Genomic DNA, 20,809 nt, shown 5'->3' on the forward strand with positions numbered 1-20,809 from the left:
AAAAACAAAACACCGTTGTATTCGTCTCATTGTCAGCTACAACTTTTACTTCGAGAGAAAAATCGCCTTCCATTTAAAAAATGGCCGCCATGATGAAATCTCTAAAGTGGCGCCATCTACAATTGAATTGATAATATCATCATCTTGCCCCCTCGAAGCCATACAACTTTTGTCTGAAACATTTTGTTCTCAAACTAAAAACAAATAAGTTTTTAGAGGTGGTACATTAAAATGACTCGCACTGTATATAAACATTACTACAATGTGTGTACGTGTGCGTGCGCGCGTGTGTGTGTGCACTCACACTTAATTAATATTAATTTTTAATATAGTATTTACACCATTGTTTAGTATAACTTTAAATCATAAAATTATACCGTTGTAAAACTTTGGACCCATGCGTTTTAAAATGGTTTCATATAAGATATGTGACATTTTTAAATATTAAACTTTTCACTTTTCTTCCGCCTTAGAGAAAAAGTGTTACGTGATTGCTGCTCTGTTGCGAATTGCATAAAAAAATATAAATAACTGTTTAAGTTCAATGTACGTAATATATGAACAAAATTTTCAGTATTAATAGCAAAAGTCGGAACGTAGCTCTGTAATATACGCATTGATCGCAATATATGTATAATGCTATTTTAACATTGTTTTGAAATATTGCTGCAACATTACTGAATTAACACTTGCACATTGCACCAAATTGTTGTTTCTCCAATATTGCATTGCAATATGCAAAGTTGTAACGTTGCAACAATATTGCTGCAGCTTCTGTGTTGTATAGGTTTAGAGTCGGCGTAAGGTTGATGTTATTTCTCTGTCATCGTTAATTGTTCCACATAGCATGGAATATCACATGGAAATGCGTATTTTACTGCGCAGGTCAAGACGCCAATTCAATTTCTGTTTATCTAATCAATAACTACTACACTTAAAATTTTTTATACTATACTTTACAAGATACTTTAACTTGTACTTTAAACTTCTTGAGTATTTTACAGGGGGCCGTTTATACGTTGTTTGGTTTATTAGAAAATTTTCGAATATTTTAATGTAAGCCAGAAGTCCAAATCTCAAAAACATGTATAAGTGATTTCACAGTAATTTTACAAGTGCCTTCAACTGATTTCAAGTGATTTCTCAAGTGACTTCAACTGATTTCAATTGATTTTTCAAGTGACTTCAACTGATTTCAAGTAATTTCAAGTGATTTTTCAACTAATTTCAACTGATTTCATATGATTTCATATGATCAACTGAATTCAAATGATTTCACAAGTGATTTCAACTGATTCCAAGCGATTTCCGAGTCAATTTCAATGATTTCAAACACAGGTGTACCAGTGATTCGCTAAGTGAATAACCTCTTGGGCTACACACTTCTCGGATCGAGATCTCATCCGATTTCTAGCATTGTGGACACAAAGCTTTAGGCAATTAAATAATCATGCAATGTTTGTTTAAACTGTTTTTGCAGATTGCAGATGCAGTAAATGTTTAATGTCTACAAACGTTTGTATCTCTCACGCGTTACGCACAAATACAGAGCAGTTTTGTAGTCATAAGAAAGATCGCATAAATCGAAGACTATTGAAAACGTGCTGTTTTAAATAGTCTCGCTCGCTTGACGTTAAGATTTCGGCAACTTTGTAGTAAACGCACGAGATTGTTTATTTTCAAACTTTTATCTAATCTACATTTAATGTTTTGCGCGATGGCATCGACTGTGACACCAACAGTAACGCAATGTAATAAGATAATTGATTAGATTTAATAAAACTCACTATATAAATATTGATATGCATGTAACGTATGAATTACTTATTGCATAGGAATACAGTAGAATCTCGCTAACTCGAACCTCTATAACTGTATTACACACTAAAGTCTACGGCACACAATATGATTTTTCGTACGAGATCGCATGCGAAACATTATACTAGCAATCATACTGGCAATGCAACTTGAAATATTGCGTGCTGCTGTGTTCCCTTCCGTTGCGAGACAAAAACCTCCATAATTCGAAAAAAAAAAACTTAACTCGAAGTTTTCGCAAGGGTTCAGTTGCCTGATTTGATCTCTATAACTCGACGTTTAAGAAACCCGACCTCTACAAGTCAAAGGTTATCTCTGTAACTAATTCGAAATTGTAACACGTTATTCTCTGTAACTCGAAGCGATACGTGAATATCACAATCGCCTTCCCCTCGCACTATTGTTTTTGTTTGTTAGTCGAGTGGATTACATGGTCCGCGCCATATATCATGCATATATAGTGATACACTAACCACTTGCACTTGCATGTATCATTAACCTTTCGAGTATAATCATTAGAGATACGATAATGTATAATGTTCCAAACAAAAGCTGAAATCTCTCAATGTCAGTGAAAAGCTGAAAGTTATTGAAGCAGTAGAGTCAGTCAAAATGGTGATCACATAGAGGAAGACGAAAATGACAAAAATGAAGAACCTTCTGTAGTAGAATCTCCAAACCTTATAACTCGAATAGTGCTTTACGAAAAAATACTTTATTATAGTAATTTGAAACGCTCTCAAGCTAAGCTACAAGAATATGCAAATAGGGGGTTCCATTAAAAAAAAAAACAAAGTTGACCTTTACATGACCTTGGCACTTACACCCAAAGGCAAACCATCTTATATTTTCCTCGGAACGAAACAACTTTTAGGGGGGGTCCCGTTTGCCTACATTCCTAATTGCCTACAGCTTCGTTTGCCTACAACATTTTGCTGACAGCTCCGATTGCCGACATTCCCAATTGCCTACAGAGCGATTGCCTACAAGCGCTATTGCACACATGTAATAATTAAAAATACGACTGTACGTTTGCGCACATACATATTGCACACATGACTTTATTGTACACATACATATTGCACACATGACTTTATTGCACACAAGAAATAAGAAAGTTGCATTATCATTTTGTACACATAACTTCATTGCGCCCATGCATATTGCGCACATGGCATATTGCGTACATACACATTGCACACATGGCTTTATTGCGCACATACACATTGCACACATGACTTTATTACGCACATATACATTGCACACATGGCTTTATTGCGCACATATACATTGCACACATAACTTTATTGCATACATGAAATAAGGGATAAAGGTCCGAAAAACGATTTACCTCCGATTGCGATGAAACTTGGTACAAACCTTCCTTTTTGGTTAAAATGAAAGCCCTTAAAAGGATTTTGTGCGACTAATATGGAAAGATCATTTTTCACCATCAAATACCAGAAACTGGAATTTGACTGTTATATACTCTTATTATTATGTTATATGAAAGAAGTTATGAATTGAGTTAGATTATATGAAAGGAGGGTAATTATTTACAATAAAAGATGAACAAGACGAAGGACGATTTTAAATAAAAAATCGGGGTTTGGTTGGGTTAGGTTATTTTTAACAATAGTGGAGCCCCCCCGTAGGGGGGGGGCGGAACACACGGTATCCACGCATGTACTTTGCAAGATAAAGGACGACCTTAAATAAAAAATCGGGGTTGGGTTGGGTTAGGTTATTTTTAACTTAATCTTCTCATAATCTAAATAAAAGCATCCTACTTTGCATAGAAATATTCAATTTTTTATAGAAACCTGTCATACCTCGTTTAGGGCGCCTCGTATTACTCTTTCTGGTATTTGATGGTGAAAAATTATCTTTCCATATTAGTCGCACAAAATCCTTTTAAGGGTTTTCATTTTGACCAAAAAGGAAGGTTTGTACCAAGTTTCATCGAAATTGGAAGTAAGTCGTTTTCGAAACTTTATTTCTTATTTCACGTATGCAATAAAGTCATGTGTGCAATGTGTATGTGCGCAATAAAGGTATGTGTGTAATGTGTATGTGCGCAATAAAGCTATGTGTGCAATGTGTATGTGCGCAATAAAGTCATGTGTGCAATGTGTATTTGGGCAATAAAGCCATGTGTGCAATGTGTATGTGCGCAATATGCCATGTGCGCAATATGCATGTGCGCAATGAAGTCATGTGTACAAAATGATAATGCAACTTTCTTATTTCTTGTGTGCAATAAAGTCGTGTGTGCAATATTTATGTGTACAATAAAGTCATGTGTGCAATATGTATGTAGGCAATAATGTCATGTGCGCAAACGTACAGTCGTATTTTTAATTATTACATGTGTGCAATAGCGCTTGTAGGCAATCGCTCTGTAGGCAATCGGGAATGTCGGCAATCGGAGCTGTCGGCAAAATGTTGTAGGCAAACGAAGCTGTAGGCAATTGGGAATGCAGGCAAACGGAGCCCTCTCCAACTTTTATTTAAAACATTTTTGTCTATAACACGTACTTTCTGAGATAACAGCTTGTAACACTTTAGATGGGACACCCTGTATATGTATATATAATGTGACTAACAGTTAAAATACGTACGTAAAAATTATGTAAGTTAAGTCTGAAGAAAAAAGTCTGCATGCTTTTCTATGTATAAGTCAAATTTTTATTTTTCGAGCCTCTACAACTCGAAAAACTTTAATTAATTTACTCATTTTGTACAAAGCCTCGTTAACTCAAAATATATTTTATTTAATCACTTTTTTCGAAAATTTCGATAAGTCGAAGGACTCCACAACTCGAAGAATTTTGCTTTTCCCTTGAGATCCGAGTGAGTGAGGTTCTACTGTAATTGAATTTAATTGATGTACAACAGTTATTGTTATAACCGCTCTTGCATTGTCGTGTGTTACTTATAACAATTTATTATTCTACAAAACCTCTCAATTATGTGAGAAATATTAATAAAATTTTTATGTATTTTTATGTATTTATTTTGAATCAGAACTGTCTTTATCTTTTTTATCTTTTTATCTTTATTGATTTATCTTTATATTTATTCTCTTTATCTTATTTATATATCGTGCACATATCAGATAATTATTAATTTCTGAAGAGATATCTTATTATAAATTCAGCTCTATTTCTATTTCAAAAATGGTTATTTCGCTAGTTTGATCGCGTTTGAATTTGCTAATACGAAATTAGTCTTTGATCGTCTGTTGTTATTAATTTCACATAAAATATGAAATCTAAGTGTACAAACAAAAATAATAAAATGTAGGCTTAAAAATTCTTCCACTTAAAATACTTATTAAAAAATAATATGAAATACATACACTATTGACATGATTGTTAAAGACTCACGTATGACAATTTATTTAATAATTATAGGAAATATTATCGATTAAATGTAATATAAATTCAGCAAAATATTTAAATTTTTGTATTATACCAATCAAACTCGTTATTATTACATATAATCTATGTTTGCTTGCAACTGAATGATTGCTAACATGCTTTTTTGTATGTAGTTTTATCATTTATCATTGAGTAATTCATTCATTTGATTATAAATAGATATGTTCATAACTATCGTTCTTGATCTTTATCAGCTTTGGTCGTTAACCATTATGTCGTTATTATCTGTTAAAAATTTTCTATACGATGTAAATGCATTAATTATATACCTGTCTACATATTGGTATAGAAAACCGACTTTTTCCGGACGATACATAAATTACTTTTCGAACCATCCTGAAAATCATAAAATTAGTGTTATGACGAGTCTTGTAGAGAGAGCTATTTTATTATCTGACACTCGTTTCCATTTTTCTAACATTGAAACCGTTCGAAATATTTTACTTAATAATTGTTATCCTCTGAACTTTATTGACAAACATATTGACATGAGAATGAAAAAGATCAAATATAGTAACGCGTTGAGTAAAAATATAATACACACAAATGAATAAAAATGTTATTAACATTCTTTACGTTAAAAATTTGAGTGAGAACATTAGATGGAATTTAAAGCGTCTTGATTTCAATGTTATATACACGTTACCCAAGAAACTTGATTGTATTATCGAACGAGGAAAAGACACTTTGATGAACGCACGAAAAACAGGAGTTGTTTACAAAATTGACTGTCCAAATTGCGATAAATAATCACGAGTTTGATTGTATAATACAAGCATTTTGCATGAGGAAAATCATTGTAAAAAAAGAGATATTGCAGAAATGTTTTATATCAAAAGACATGATAACTCTATTAACGGAGGCTTATCATCCCGACGCCTTAAAAAGTGAACAATTTTTACGAATTGTTTTCTCTGAAACTATACGGACGGCAAATCTCAAACTCTGTACAGTTAATAATACATATTTTATTAGAAGGTAGTAATTTTTGTAGGCAAAAAGAAATAAGTTAGTTATTATTCCTTTAATTATCTTCTTTTTAATTGAAACTTTTCATAAGAAATTTATATATTTACATCTAGAAAGTGACTTGTTACGCAATGTAAAAGATGTTCACACTTGGATTAGGACAAAACATAATGGTCGAAACGTTGTGTATATGATTATTAATTGTAGCCAGTGCTGATCAGCAATAAAAAGGATTTATTATTTAAAAATAATAAATTAAAAATATAATTAAATAGAGATTTATAATAAAAAATAGTTTGATCAAAAAAAGCATTTGCAATAATTATGACGTTATTAAAATTATCTCATTCAGATCTTATAATACAATTGCGTTTTACCGTGGTCGATGAATACCCTGATGCGATCGATTGCAGTACTGCTCAAATGTTGGCAATGAAATTGCAAGTAGTCTAAACAATGCAGTAATTCGTGCGCTAGAACAGATCAGTGCAAACTGTCAACTCAAGACTGATGAAGTAAGTCCAATGTATGAAAGTTCAGCAGAACTGATAACAATATCTAAATCTGTTGTTATTGCTTTCTTGAAGAATTTTCATAATCTTTCTCCCTCCCACCTGCTTTTCTGTAAAAACATTTCGCACGTTTTTACATAAATCACACATTTTAGCCAAAACAATTGTCGACATTTTACGCGCAAATCTATAATATATGGCTATGAAGCTTGCAGCTAAGGATATATTTTTTTAATTTTCTCATTGGTGTTTTTTTTTATAGTTTTGTAAACAATTTTTTTTAATTTTATACCTTTTTATTATGATATATCATATCTACTGTTTGCCATATTGGATCCACCAGTTTTTATATCAAACAATGGCAGGCGGTATTCAAAACTTTATGTTTTTACCCAAATTTCCAGCGTCAAAAAATCTATCAGATTCTCCTACTCTGCTTTTGTGTAACTGACAAAACCTACGCAGGCTAACGTTAAAGTTATTAACGTTGAACTATTCAGCTAATTTCGAGCGTGAGTCTGTGTGAATTTTGTTTCTTGCATCAGTAGGTACATATATATTATACAAACGATATGTTATTTCCATTTGATAGAAACTAGGAACACAATTCATAAACTAATGGAACCCTTGCGAAAACTCACTAAACACAAAAGCTATATATATTGATGAGGCAATATAAATGATAATATACATTAAATGTTTTACTACGTTATTAAATTACCTTGTATTTTCCTTTACTTTTATATTTAATACTGTGGCCGTCCAATCGCTTCTGCTATTCGTGAAGTAGAAGAATCACAAGAGATGACTGTCTTGAGGATATAACCAAAGGTACGTTTATTTCACAACAGCGTTAATATATAACGATACGTCAAGATTTACTGGCGATCAGACACGTTTGCATCAATCTTAAATATCCGCCGTACTTTTTACAACAACAGGAATCAATAACAACTCTCAAATCTGAAGACTGAAGATCTCGTCGGATCGAGAATTCGTTTCGTTTTGTTTGCCATCGGTCCGTTGTTATTCGCGATTTTCCTCCTTTTTTATAATTATTTCGACTATAGTACATTCGTTTGTCATTGTGTTATTCTTATTAAAGAGATAGCATTTTAACGCTCACTCATTCACTTCGCTCATTATTCGATAATCGTAATCAATGTCGATAAAATAAGAGATATCCATCATAAAAAAAGGCAGTGATAAATTACATCGCGATGACTGAAGATTATTATTTCTCGTTGCCAGCCGCCGTACGCTCACTTTTGCAGTGAACTATGCCCGTACTCGATAAACAATGAAACTTAACAAATAATATAAGTAAAATCAATATAATACAAAATCACCGTTCGAGTGGCTACATACTTTTATTGCATCGGACGTGACGTTTATTAAATATTGCCGTATCCCTGAACGCTGATGCGATCATGCAAATCCGTAATAATAATACCGAAATAAGATTCTCGGCAGTTTTCCCGATTCAGATGTGATTAGGGAATACAATGGGGGCCACTTTTTCAATCCCGAGATTTCGAGATTTTTAGAATTGAATCTCGGAGATTAATCCTGGGATTTGGCAAAAATGATTTGAAGAAGTTCAAATATACTTTCAAAATCAAAACGAATTATTGAAAGTATATATTTTTATTCAAGCAATTATCGTGTTAAAATTAAACAAAACCTTTTTATGCATGTATCTTAAAAATTAAAACCATAAAAAGAAACATTAAATCAATCTCAAATATTAGAAACAAACAATATATATGTTTTATTTAATAGTTCACATAATAGACATAAAACATTTAGCATTTGTATTTTTTCAAAATTACAGTATTTTATAAGATATACCACTTTAAAACTAAATATTCTCTTTTAATCAGTCTTAAAAATTAGGAACATATGAATGAACTTTGAATCAGTCTCAAATATCCTTAGAGCTATAAAAATTCTTCTCACATAGTTACAAAACAGTCAAAAAGAATTAATATTAAATAGACTTCTTCTGAAGTAACTTCTGAAAATGTTAAACGAAGAAATAACAATAATTATGTTAATGAATATTATTTTTAATTAAAAATATTTACCATTATAATATTATAAAGTTTATAAATAATATTGAATATTAGTTTTTCTATCGATCTTACTGGCTAAACGTATGCTAGATGGTCAGCAATCCTCTATTATTTTATTATTCAAACGCGATCGATAGAAAAACTAATATTCAATATCGATAAAAAAACTAATATTCAATATGAAATTAACTGGCGAGTAATAATAACATTTCAATTTATAAATAATATTTACCATTTGGTTTTAAGAATATGGAATAATAACTTAGCTCTAGTATTATTTGTACCTGGTTTAATTTGAATGTTAATTGTTTCAATTAATAACTAAATATGCCAAACAACGTGACAAAATAATTAAAGATGAAACTTAATTATGATACTATCAAATAAATTAATTTATTAGATAGTATTATTTTATTAATTTATATAATTTTATTTTACTATTATTTTAATAGTATTTTTAGGGTACAATAATTATGCTATGTAAGAGGGTGTTATAATGAAAACAAAAACAGTTATTGTTGGGTTATCTGGTGGAGTTGATTCATCAGTTGCATTATTTTTATTACAACAAGCAGGATATGATGTTGAAGCTTTATTCATGCGAAACTGAGATAGTAACTTAAATAATGATATTTCCGGGAAAACTTACTCTAAAGAAACCTTACAAAGGTAAAAAAATACGCCAAGTACATAAAAAAGCAAAACTAAATATGATGAAATCCATAGTTAACTAGCCAAGTAGCCAAGTAGTTAGAAGCAAATCAATTTGAGGATTTGTAATTTGAAATAATACTTGGCGTGCCCGGGTCGCATTAAAACGTACGTCCTACCTATAATTTGTGTAAACTGTATGTGTAAATTATTTGTATTAAGTGAGTAATGAAAAGGGATATTTATAATCACTTTGCTAATGTGCAAACCTGTAAACGTATTTGTTTTAATATTACTAAATACAAAGATTTACGAGTCATTGGTGAAAATACTCAAGGCAGTACAAATTTAGAAAAATGCATGTCCAATGCAAAACTCGGGCACGCCAAGTATTATTTCAAATTACAAATCCTCAAACTGATTTGCTTCTAAGTACTTGGCTAGTTAACTATGGATTTCATCATATTTAGTTTTACTTTTTTATGTACTTGGCGTATTTTTTTACCTTTGTAAGGTTTTTTAGAGGGATTTATATGTATTACAATATTTAGTTGTATAAAAATATAATAGATGTAATAAATAGAATAAATGTAATAGATTTTTTGGTTTGCATAAATACTCATTTTTATAATTGGCGCAATTTGTTGATATCATTATAGTTTTGTAGAGGTCATCTTTGAACGCGTTCTTCGGGTGTGATGCTTGGCGCTTTTTTGTACCTTTTTTTAAAAAGGTAATTTTGTTGTGATACTTCATTACAGAATATCAAAAAGGTTGAACACTTAATCCTGATATTTTATGTAATAAAAATATAAAATTTAATTATATTCTAAAATATGCGACTGATAATATTAAGGCTGATAAAATTGCCATGGGTCATTATGCACAAGTTAGATTTAATCCTGAATTGAATGCATATCACCTATTAAGAAGAATTGATTCTAATAAAGATAAAATATATTTGTTATGCCAACTTAATCAATCACAATTATCAAAAACACTTTTTTCAATTGGTCATTTAACAAAGACAGAAGTTCGAAAAATAGCTCGTGAACAAAACTTAATTACAGCTGATAAAAAAGATTCAACTGGTATTTGTTTTATTGGCGAAAGCAATTTTGAACATTTTTAGAAAATTATATTCCAAACCAAATTGGTGATATTGTTGATATTGAAACAAATAAAATAATAGCACGACATACTGGTGTAATGTATTATACAAATGGGCAAAGAAAAGGCTCAAATTTGAGTGGTATGAGTGAACCTTATTTGTTAGTAAAAATGTTAAAGATAATATTTTATCCCTCTAAAAAACATTACACAGGTAAAAAAATACGCCAAGTACATAAAAAAGCAAAACTAAATATGATGCAATCCATAGTTAACTAGCCAAGTACCTAGAAGCAATTCAGTTTGAGGATTTGTAATTTGAACTAATACTTGGCGTGCCCAGGTCGCATTGGACATGTATTCTTCTAAATTTATACTGCCTTGAGTATTTTCACCAATGACTTGTAAATCTTTGTATTTGGTAATTTTAAAACAAATACGTTTACAGGTTTGCACATTAGCAAAGTGATTATAAATATCCCTTTTCATTACTCACTTAATACAAATAATTTACACATACAGTTTACACAAATTATAGGTAGGACGTACGTTTTAATGCGACCCGGGCACGCCAAGTATTATTTCAAATTACAAATCCTCAAACTGAATTGTTTCTAGGTACTTGGCTAGTTAACTATGAATTACATCATATTTAGTTTTGCTTTTTTATGTACTTGGCGTATTTTTTACCTTTGTAAGGTTTTTTTAGAGGGATCTCTTTACTTTTTGTAAAAATTTTTTATATTTTTTCTGCAAAAAATATACAGGGTGTCCCAGACCTACTGTACCACCGGTTAATGGTAGATTTCTGAGGTAATTCTGAGACGAATGTTCCTCTTGCAAAATATCGAGGGTGGCGTAGTTTCGGCGCTACGAAGGGTTGTAGTTATCCTATCCTTGTGTAGAATTTTCCCGCGTTCAGTGACGGTGGGTCGAAGGGGTCCCGCGCATCGCGCACACTTCAATTTGAACAGCCGCGAAAAATTAAGATCAAATTGAAGTGTGCGCGATGCGCGGGACCCCTTCGACCCACCGTCACTGAACGCGGGAAAATTCTACACAAGGATAGGATAACTACAACCCTTCGTAGCGCCGAAACTACGCCACCCTCGACATTTTGCAAGAGGAATATTCGTCTCAGAATCACCTCAGAAATCTACCATTAACCGGTGGTACGGTAGATCTGGGACACCCTGTATATGCATTTTTAGCATTTCGAGGCCAACTGCATTTTAGCACTTTTGAATCATTTATTGTCATTCGGTACCTTTAGCACGTACTATGTATAATGTCCGTCAATTGTACTTTCACCTTGATGAAAAATTCCACTAATACTTTTATACATATTCGCACCAATAGAGATCTTTTCCTTAGGTACAGCTTTAAGTTTTAAATCCGTTATTTTATAATTTTTGTATCCGTAATTGTAAATAACAATAACTGTAAGATGATTAATACTTCCTGTTCTTATTATATCAATCTTTTCAAGTATAGAAATAGCACCACATATTTTTTCAACATTATTCCAGCGTGAAAAATTATATTGTATTAATTATTGATGAAAAATTTCACTAAGAAGTATATATATATTCGCACCAATATATATCTTTTCCAGGTACAGCTTTAAGTTTTAAATCTGTCATTTTAATTATTTTAGTATCATTAATTTTAAACATTTTTATGTATTTTCGTATTGCCGCAATAATATGCCATTTTATTTCTGCTGTGAGATCTCATCCAACATAAAGATGTTGCATAATAAAGATTTATCTAATCGTGCAAATCTTCTTAATTTTTCAAATTAATTCATTGTCAAATATAAATTGTGATAATTTAAAATTTTCTCTCTCTCTCCCTCTCTCTTTCTTTCTCGGTTTCGTTCTATAAGTATAAAATGTTCCAAATTATATCCTAAATTGTCATAATTTATATATCAAAATTATTTATGTTTCAGAATTAGAAGAATTATTTAATTATCATTGCGACACTGTTACAATGATTTCATTTAAAACAAGTAAATTTACATTTTTTATAGTTTTTGCGATTTATATCTTTATCGTAAGATAAAACATTTTCCATGTAATTTTAATTCAGAATAAATTAAATTGTGCATGTATGAACGCATGCTTGAGGGACAAAATCGCTTTGCATGTGTATGTGCAAACATATGTACGTGAGTCTGAACCTGAAAATGGAAAACGGAACGTCACAATTATAATATACGATTACAATAGACTCAGGATTGACTGCATCAATCTTGATTAAATTGGTCGCAAGCTTGCACCCATATTATATCATAAAAGTGCCGTTAGATTTTTGATAACGGCTTTATTTCCTGAAATATTTTAATCACAAGTTTATGTGATCTGTCAAATGATATGAATTCCAGATAAGCTATAGCGGTAGCGCTCGACGTCTATGTATTGAACTTGGTAACGCTCGATGTTTATGCAGTGACTCTCATTGTTCGGAACCTTATTTTTGATTTTTATGTACTTGGCGTCGCGACGCTATCGTGGCTGCGTTCCGATATATTGACTGCCAGTACTGAAAAGCTATAGTTTATGTCACGTATACTATAGATTTTCAGTACTGGCAGTAATATCGGAACGCAGCCCGTGTCGCTTGATACGTTGCATCTCCATCAGAGAAGAAATGACTATATTCAGACAGTTGTACTATTACAGATTGATCGACTTTGCACCTCATTCTAAACTTCGCTCCTCAAAAGCCTCCACGTAATTAACTCGACAGCTCGTAAACGCGCGATAAACATATATTACATTATATAAACACATGTATACATAACCTGCACAATATCAGGCGAATTAGAGCTGGCGACAAAACATCGTTACATGTTAGCGCGACCAGATAAACGTCACGGAAATTGTTACTTCTCGGGGTAGCCGAGTACAGCCAGTCATCCTTCGCGATTCGCACGACTGTCGAGGTGAACGGACGAAGAAAAATCTCCCGCTCTCGGCGCGCATCTGATACCGATGACACTGTTCAACAAAAAATGACTTTTCGAATACCAGAACGAGACTAGTTGTTTTTTATAATTTTTTGGACACTGAACACGAATCCGGTTTCCAAAAACTTGCTCCATCACGTCACAATTTTGAAAAATTTGCAATTAAAGTTGCAAAAAAGGCTATTTTGAAGAACTTCATCATATTATAGACTACAAAATGTGCTGGAAAAGTTTAAATGCAATCAAAGTAAAGTATATTGTTAGGACTTTCAACCCTCAAAAGGAATTTTTGGTGTCGGTCATGGTTCATAAGATCTCGATAAAATTACCTTTTTCAAAAAAAAGTAAAAAAAGGCGCCAAATATGGCGCGGAGTGTGTTATCTCAAAAAGTGGTAGTATCTTTAATGCTTGCGGTATAGAGACAGCTGTTGGTTTCGGGTGTTATTTTACTCCTTAACAAAAGTGCGGATTCTCTTGAGAAGTAAAACGAGATGATTGTAAGTAACAGTATGTTCGAGATCACGAAGACGATTGCACTCCAAGAACAAATACTTATTATTTTATTGTATTATTTTATTATATCACAAAATTACTTTATTCAACCAAAAGCATTTGTATCGAAAAACAATTGTACAACTATCTTTAAAAAATGAAAACCAAATGATACATATCCTTGTATTTCTTACAAACTGACGCTAATTTATGATTCCGTAAAAAAGAACCTTACACAGATAAAAAAGACTTACCAGGTACATAAAACAAATATACAATAAGAATAGACATACGTAAAAAAAGTTAAAAGTTAAGTAAAATACTTGACTAATTACTGATTAATTTATAATTTATTTCACATCCATTCTAGAACAGTTTATTTTTTAGTAACACAATTTTCAACTTTTCTTTAATATACATATAAATTTAAATACATATTACTTGGGTTGAGTAACTTTAAAATAACTTGAAACCAACAGCGGTCTTGATACGGCCAACATTAAAGATACTACCACTTTTGAGATAACACACTCCGCGTATGCTTAGCGCCTTTTTTTACTTTTTTTGAAAAAGTTAAATATACGTAGTATATTATAAAATAAAGAAATAACGCTCTTAATAATTTCAAAATTTAAAAAACCAAATCGGCAATAAGAGCGAAAACGCAGTTAATGATGCGTGTTAGTTAGCCATTTATAACTAACCAATTATTACATGCAATTAATGAACAAGGCATTAACTCATATATAAAATTTAATAAACAAACAAAGGTCACTCGAACGTTTCGGTCTCGCTTCTAGCCATCTTCAGCGATACATAAAGATAAAATTACTGACAATTCTCCTCCGAACACCTCATATCTCTTCAAGTTCAAATGATGTGGTAAAAACGATAAAAAAGATGATGAAAAAACTTCGGAAATTCCAGTATGATAAAGTAAACGTGAATGTGAAGGTGCCAACCTCCTGTAAGTCAATAAATTAAAGTAATAATATTCATTAATAATATAGCATACTGAAACCATGATGTAAATATAAAGGTGTACCAGTCCCGTGAATGCGCAGTCGTCTAAATAAATGGCTAATCAGAAATGACCAGAAATGTAAAAATCCAATATGGCTGCACAGTGCACATATGGGTGCACAAACTTAAATTCTATGTAAATTTCCTTTGATTATATATTATATGTTTCTTTTTTAAGCACTATGCCGTACTGTTATGTTAAAAATTGTACGAATCGTACAGTAAGTGAAAAAATAAAATTTTTTCAGTTCCCAAAAGAACCTTCTCTTCTGCAGCAATGGCTGAAGGCTTGCAGAAAAAATAAAGAAGAAATAAAAACTGATTCTGGTGAGTTGTTATAATTTATATCAATATGTATTATATAAATAATCGCACTTTTATATTATATTTTGACACAGACTAGTAAATAGATTGTAAAACATAATTTTAGCAACGGTGTGTAGTCTTCATTTCAATGATGACTGCTATGAAATGATATGGACAAAGCCACGGCAAAAGAATGTATCTGCTAGGCAGATTTGGCGATTAAAGAAAGGTTCCATCCCTACAAAAGTATTAAATCTGAAAAAGAAACGGAAAAATACATGTCACGAAGGTGATAATAAAAGAATAAAAACAACATAAGTATTTTTTGCATAGGAAGAAATGTAAAAAGAAATATACAACATAAATAAATTAAGTAATCAAAAGTAAAAATATATATTTGTATATGTTTATAACATGTGTATATATGTGTATATACACAATATTAATATTCTTATTAATAAAATAACATTAAAAAATATATTGTATGTACATAAAAGAAAAACCTTATCTTTCTTACGTTATCTCTTTCTTTCTCTCTCAACATATTAAATGTTACATAATAATATTACTATTATTTTTGACTAGTACTACTTTATTGCTAATTTTAGGTTTAAATATATATTAGTAATAATGTCCGATTGAATATACGATTGCATGTCGCGGCTGCATTCCTGGTCATTTCTTATTGGCTTACGTCAGAACACGTGACACCATCATGCGCAATGGTACACCTTTATATTTACATCATGACTGAAACCACAACTCACCACAATCATGAAGAAACATGAGAAACCAAACACAAATGTCACTATAATAGTTCCGAAACGGTTTAAAAATATACATTAATTGAACCATTAGGAGCGGACATGTCGTATGAAACCAGCTACCAGCAGAACAATGAGACTTCGCTATAAAACTCGGAAACGTTCAAAACATATCGCAGTCAAAAACAAATTAACCTTGAAATTAAGATAATACGCAGCTCATCGAAACCAAGTAACAGCGCAAATACATAGCATTGTCAATGAGGCGAATTCGGTAAAGAGTAGATATAAACATTGTGTAACAGCGCAAATACAAAATTTCGGTAAAGAGTAGATATAAACATTGTGTAACAGTGCAAATACATAACATTGTCAATGAGGCAATTTCGGTAAAAAGGAGATATAAACATTGTGTAACGATTCAGTGTCATTCTGTAAATTAAGTCCATTTTCTTGTAATTTTATGTAGATCATTTCTGAAATTAACCTTTTTGCCAAAAACCTCTCGTCTAATATCCTGACATTCTCCCAGTCAAATTCATGGTTTAAAGTAAGTCTATGTTCTGTGATAACCGAATGAGTATCAGTATTCCTCCGAATATGATTTTTGTGTTCAGATATTCTAATTTTTAACTGTCTAGACGTTTGTCCCACATAAGTAGCATTACAGTTCATGCAGGACAACTCATAGACAACACCAGTGCGTACATTAACACGTTGAACACCAAATCGGCAATAAGAGCGAAAACGCAGTTAATGATGCGTGTTAGTTAGCCATTTATAACTAACCAATTATTGCATGCAATTTTAGTGTGAAAGTATATACTTTCACACTAAAATGGCGCCATTAGGTTCTGCTTAAAAAAGTATAATTATTTACACACATGAAAATTGGGATTTTTCATAAAGTATGATTCTTGTAAAAAATACATTTGCTGTGGAGTTGGATCAAAGTCTGGATTTTCATCGACGTTTTGCTCATCTTCGAACACTTCCTCTACTTCTTCCATATCTGATTCATAGTCAGATATTTCATCATAACATTGTTCTGTACGTTCGCGGAGCAAATATCGCATCTTACTTTCATTTCTTAACGCCATAATGTTCTATTAATTTTAGAAAGATATTTTGTAATGAATACATTCAAAAAAACGTAAAAAAAATGATAAAAATCGTAATTTACTTATTCCGGAAAATACTAACACCGTCATCCCACTGGTCCTTTTAGTGTACGCACTAAACGTTGACCTGGTGGCACGTCAACACAAATTAACGAAAATGGCTGCTAATTTTTTCCAAATGATGATTTCATCTAAAACTTTTTTTAGGGTAAGGAGCTAGCCTCCCCGCTCCTCCCACATCAGTGAAATTTACTATAGTACTTTCAGCATGTCACTCAAGTGTACAGTTGGACGATGGAGGGTTAAGAAGGTGTTCGAAATGATGTCCTCCGACTTCAATACATTTTCTACGGCTCCATGGACGTTCTACTTATCGAAGCCACCTTAGATTTTCGACGGTCCAATAGTGCATATTTCTTCTATTTACTTGTCCATGGTTTGTGAAAATTGATTCATCGGTAAACACTCTCATGTTCTGGAATTCAATGGAATTTAAGATTGAAATAATTCCATACATGTATTGTGTGCGTGTGTGTATGTGTATGTAAATATTTATGATCGTGAAATGCTTTCGCAGTTCAGTTCATTTCCTGAGCTTCTCGATATCAGAGTTTAAATATGTCTAATTATACGAAAGAGGAAAGAATAGAAATGCTTCTTATTTACGGTGAAAGCGGAAGAAGCTCTACAGAGGCGCAGAGAATGTACGGCCAAAGATACCCTGAAAAGCGTTTACCGTCTCGCGCTGCTTTTGACCGTCTTATTAAAAAATTTCGTGAAACTGGAAGTGTTTGTTCACGTAAGAAAATTCGACCTCGTTTGCAAACTAATGAACCAGCAGAAATTGCTGTTTTGGCTGCAGTGGCAAATAATCCACATATCAGTTCTCGACAAATACAAAGAAATTCTGGTATTTCCAAGACAAGTGTTTTACGCATTTTTAAACGCCATTCATTTCATCCATATCATATTGCATTGCATCAAGAACTTCATGGAAATGATTTTATTAATCGAATAGAATTTTGTCAATGGGCGCTACGACAGTTGGAGGTCGATGAATTCTTCTTCAACAGAATATTGTTTACCGATGAATCAACTTCCACTAACCATGGACAAGTAAATAGAAGAAATATGCACTATTGGTCCGTTGAAAATCCAAGGTGGCTTCGACAAGTAGAACGTCAACGTCCATGGAGTTTTAATGTATGATGTGGTGTTTTACACAATCGAATCATTGGCCCTTTCTTTATTGATGGTACATTAAATGGTCAAAAATATGCTGATTTTTTGTCCCAACAATTACCAAACTTATTGGAAGAGGTGCCGTTAAAAACTCGTTTACAAATGTGGTATCAGCATGATGGTTTTCCGGCTCATAATGCACGTGTTGCGTGTACAGTTTTACACGAAATGTTTCCGGAACGCTGGATAGGAAGAGGAGGACATATCCGTTGGCCTGCACGTTCTCCTGATTTGAATCCTTTAGACTTTTTTGTGGGGAATGTTAAAGAACACTGTTTACAATAATGTACCAACTACACAAGAGAACATGAGAGAGCGCATTTTGAATGCATGTGCTAGTATAAATTCAGAAATGATAGAAAGGGCAAGAGTATCACTTGTGTATCGTATTAGAAAATGTATTGAAGTCGAGGGACATCATTTCGAACACCTCCTTAAATAAATTTTTGTGTTGAAGAGCATAAAGTTTGATTTTTCTGTTTTCTTCAAACATACGTAATTTCCCGCATTCAAAATCATTTAAAGGTCATGTTGTCATAGGTCGCTGAACTCCTCTCGATGTTGGCTATAAAATCGCGCAAACAAAAATATGTAGTTTCATTTAAAAAAATTATCTTGACCTTTGATATCTGAAAAAAATAACCTTAAAAAAATTTTTGTTCTGTCATCATGATAGCCCCTTCGAACGGTGCAACTTTTTCCTTAGACATTTTTTCGTATCATCAAAAACAAGTGAAATATCTAAGATGATCGATTTAAGTGGACCACCCTGTATAAATAAGCCAAATACCACTCACTCACTCACTGACTCATTAACGTGCAGCCCGAACCACTGCACCTATCGACTTGAAATTTTAAGGGTATATTCCTACTATCACGTAGGTGCTCACTAAGGGAGGGTTTTCCGAAATTCCACCCCTAACGGGTGAGAAGGGGTAAAATGTTTTTATTTAATTCTACACATAAATATCGCGGGCGAAGCCGTGATGGGGGATGCTAGTAATAGATAAGGCTACAAGTAAATTTAAAATCTAAAATTTTGTTATTAGACAACATTGCAATTGTGAAAATTTATTTGATGTTACATACCTCAATAGAAGAATGACAACTGGACTACACGTTTATACAAAGATGACAGCTTGCAATCCAGGTAATTTTTCAATTTGTGAGAGAGAGAACTTTTACACTGAGAAAAATGTCTAGTGTTTCCGATTGTTAAGTTTGTTTTCCGATTAAATTTTAATTTAAATTAAATTTCATTTCTTTTGTAGAATACAGAAAGATCGCACATTATTGCACACTTTAACTTCAATTTGTTCAGCAACATTGAACGAACGGACACAAAAATAACTGCACGTAGGTATATATTTGAATTTCCTTCACCGCTGTCTCGAGCCGTGAACAAGTAGGAAGTATTGTACGAATCCGTTGTTCGGCATGAACGCACATCGTGTGAGCACATGCATCGTGGATCGATATGTCGATTTCTCTGGCATTTCGTCACGAAGAGTCACCGCCGATCGAATCGTCATCATCAAGCAGTACGAGCATTTCGTACAACAAACAGCATTTCGACTAGTGGTGGGCGATGTTCAAAAAAATTAGTAACTTGGAAATAACCGATGCAAAACAACACCGATGTTGGGAAATAGATCATATCGATATATTTTGCCAAATATATCGATATGAATCGATTCGTTTTTACGAGAATAAAGCGCGCCTGATTTGAATAGTTATAACTAAAAGGGAAAAGAAACCGTCAAGAATCTAATAAAAAGCGATTAAATCTTGACAAAGAAAAACTAAAATAAAACTAATTTCAAACTAGTATGCATATCTTAAGTAGTATTCTTTTTATTCATGTACAAAATTGAGCAAGAGATGTTGATGTTCCTGGTGATGATTTGAATGTCGTATGATGATTTACAATTCCAATTTCATTTTTGTAATTCCAAAGTTATGTCTGCTTGCAAATATATACCTACACAAAGAAAGTGTTTATCGCGCCCGATGTGATCAGGCCTCGAATATAATTTATTGTGTGTTGATCGTCATCCGTAGAATTATATCCATACAAGGTATATAAGGTCTGTTTTTTATTCCTGCACTGCTGAACTGGTGCAATATGTTAAAGTGAGACAAGTATATTTTTTCTCACTCTAACTTATTGCATCAGTTCAGCAGTGTAGGAATAAAAAACAGATCTATACATCTAAAAAGTACTATTCAAAACAGCGATCAATAATCAATAATAATGGTAGTTTATTTACGTATTAACGACAGATAGTCGGATAAAGAGAGATTGCGA

At 32.3% G+C, this 20,809-nt stretch overlaps 1 protein-coding gene across 5 annotated transcripts in view; it reads right to left on the reverse strand.

The window, feature by feature from the left end:
• Window positions 1-7,798, reverse strand: part of LOC105282231 (cytochrome P450 4C1) — a 47,883-nt gene extending 40,085 nt beyond the window's left edge. The window contains exons 1-2 of one of the 5 annotated variants that reach the window (XM_026969565.1): window positions 7,464-7,798; window positions 6,608-6,703 (exon numbers count right to left, since the gene is read on the reverse strand). The gene's annotated coding sequence lies outside the window, so the exon portion shown is untranslated. Of the gene's footprint in view, window positions 1-6,607; window positions 6,853-7,463 lie in introns of all 5 variants that reach the window. The other 4 variants (XM_026969564.1, XM_026969563.1, XM_026969567.1 and 1 more) reach the window with 4 other exon arrangements.
• Between the last annotated feature and the right edge of the window lie 13,011 nt (window positions 7,799-20,809).

Source organism: Ooceraea biroi, chromosome 5, assembly GCF_003672135.1.
Source record: "Ooceraea biroi isolate clonal line C1 chromosome 5, Obir_v5.4, whole genome shotgun sequence".
In the NCBI taxonomy this organism is placed as follows: Eukaryota; Metazoa; Arthropoda; class Insecta; order Hymenoptera; family Formicidae; genus Ooceraea; species Ooceraea biroi.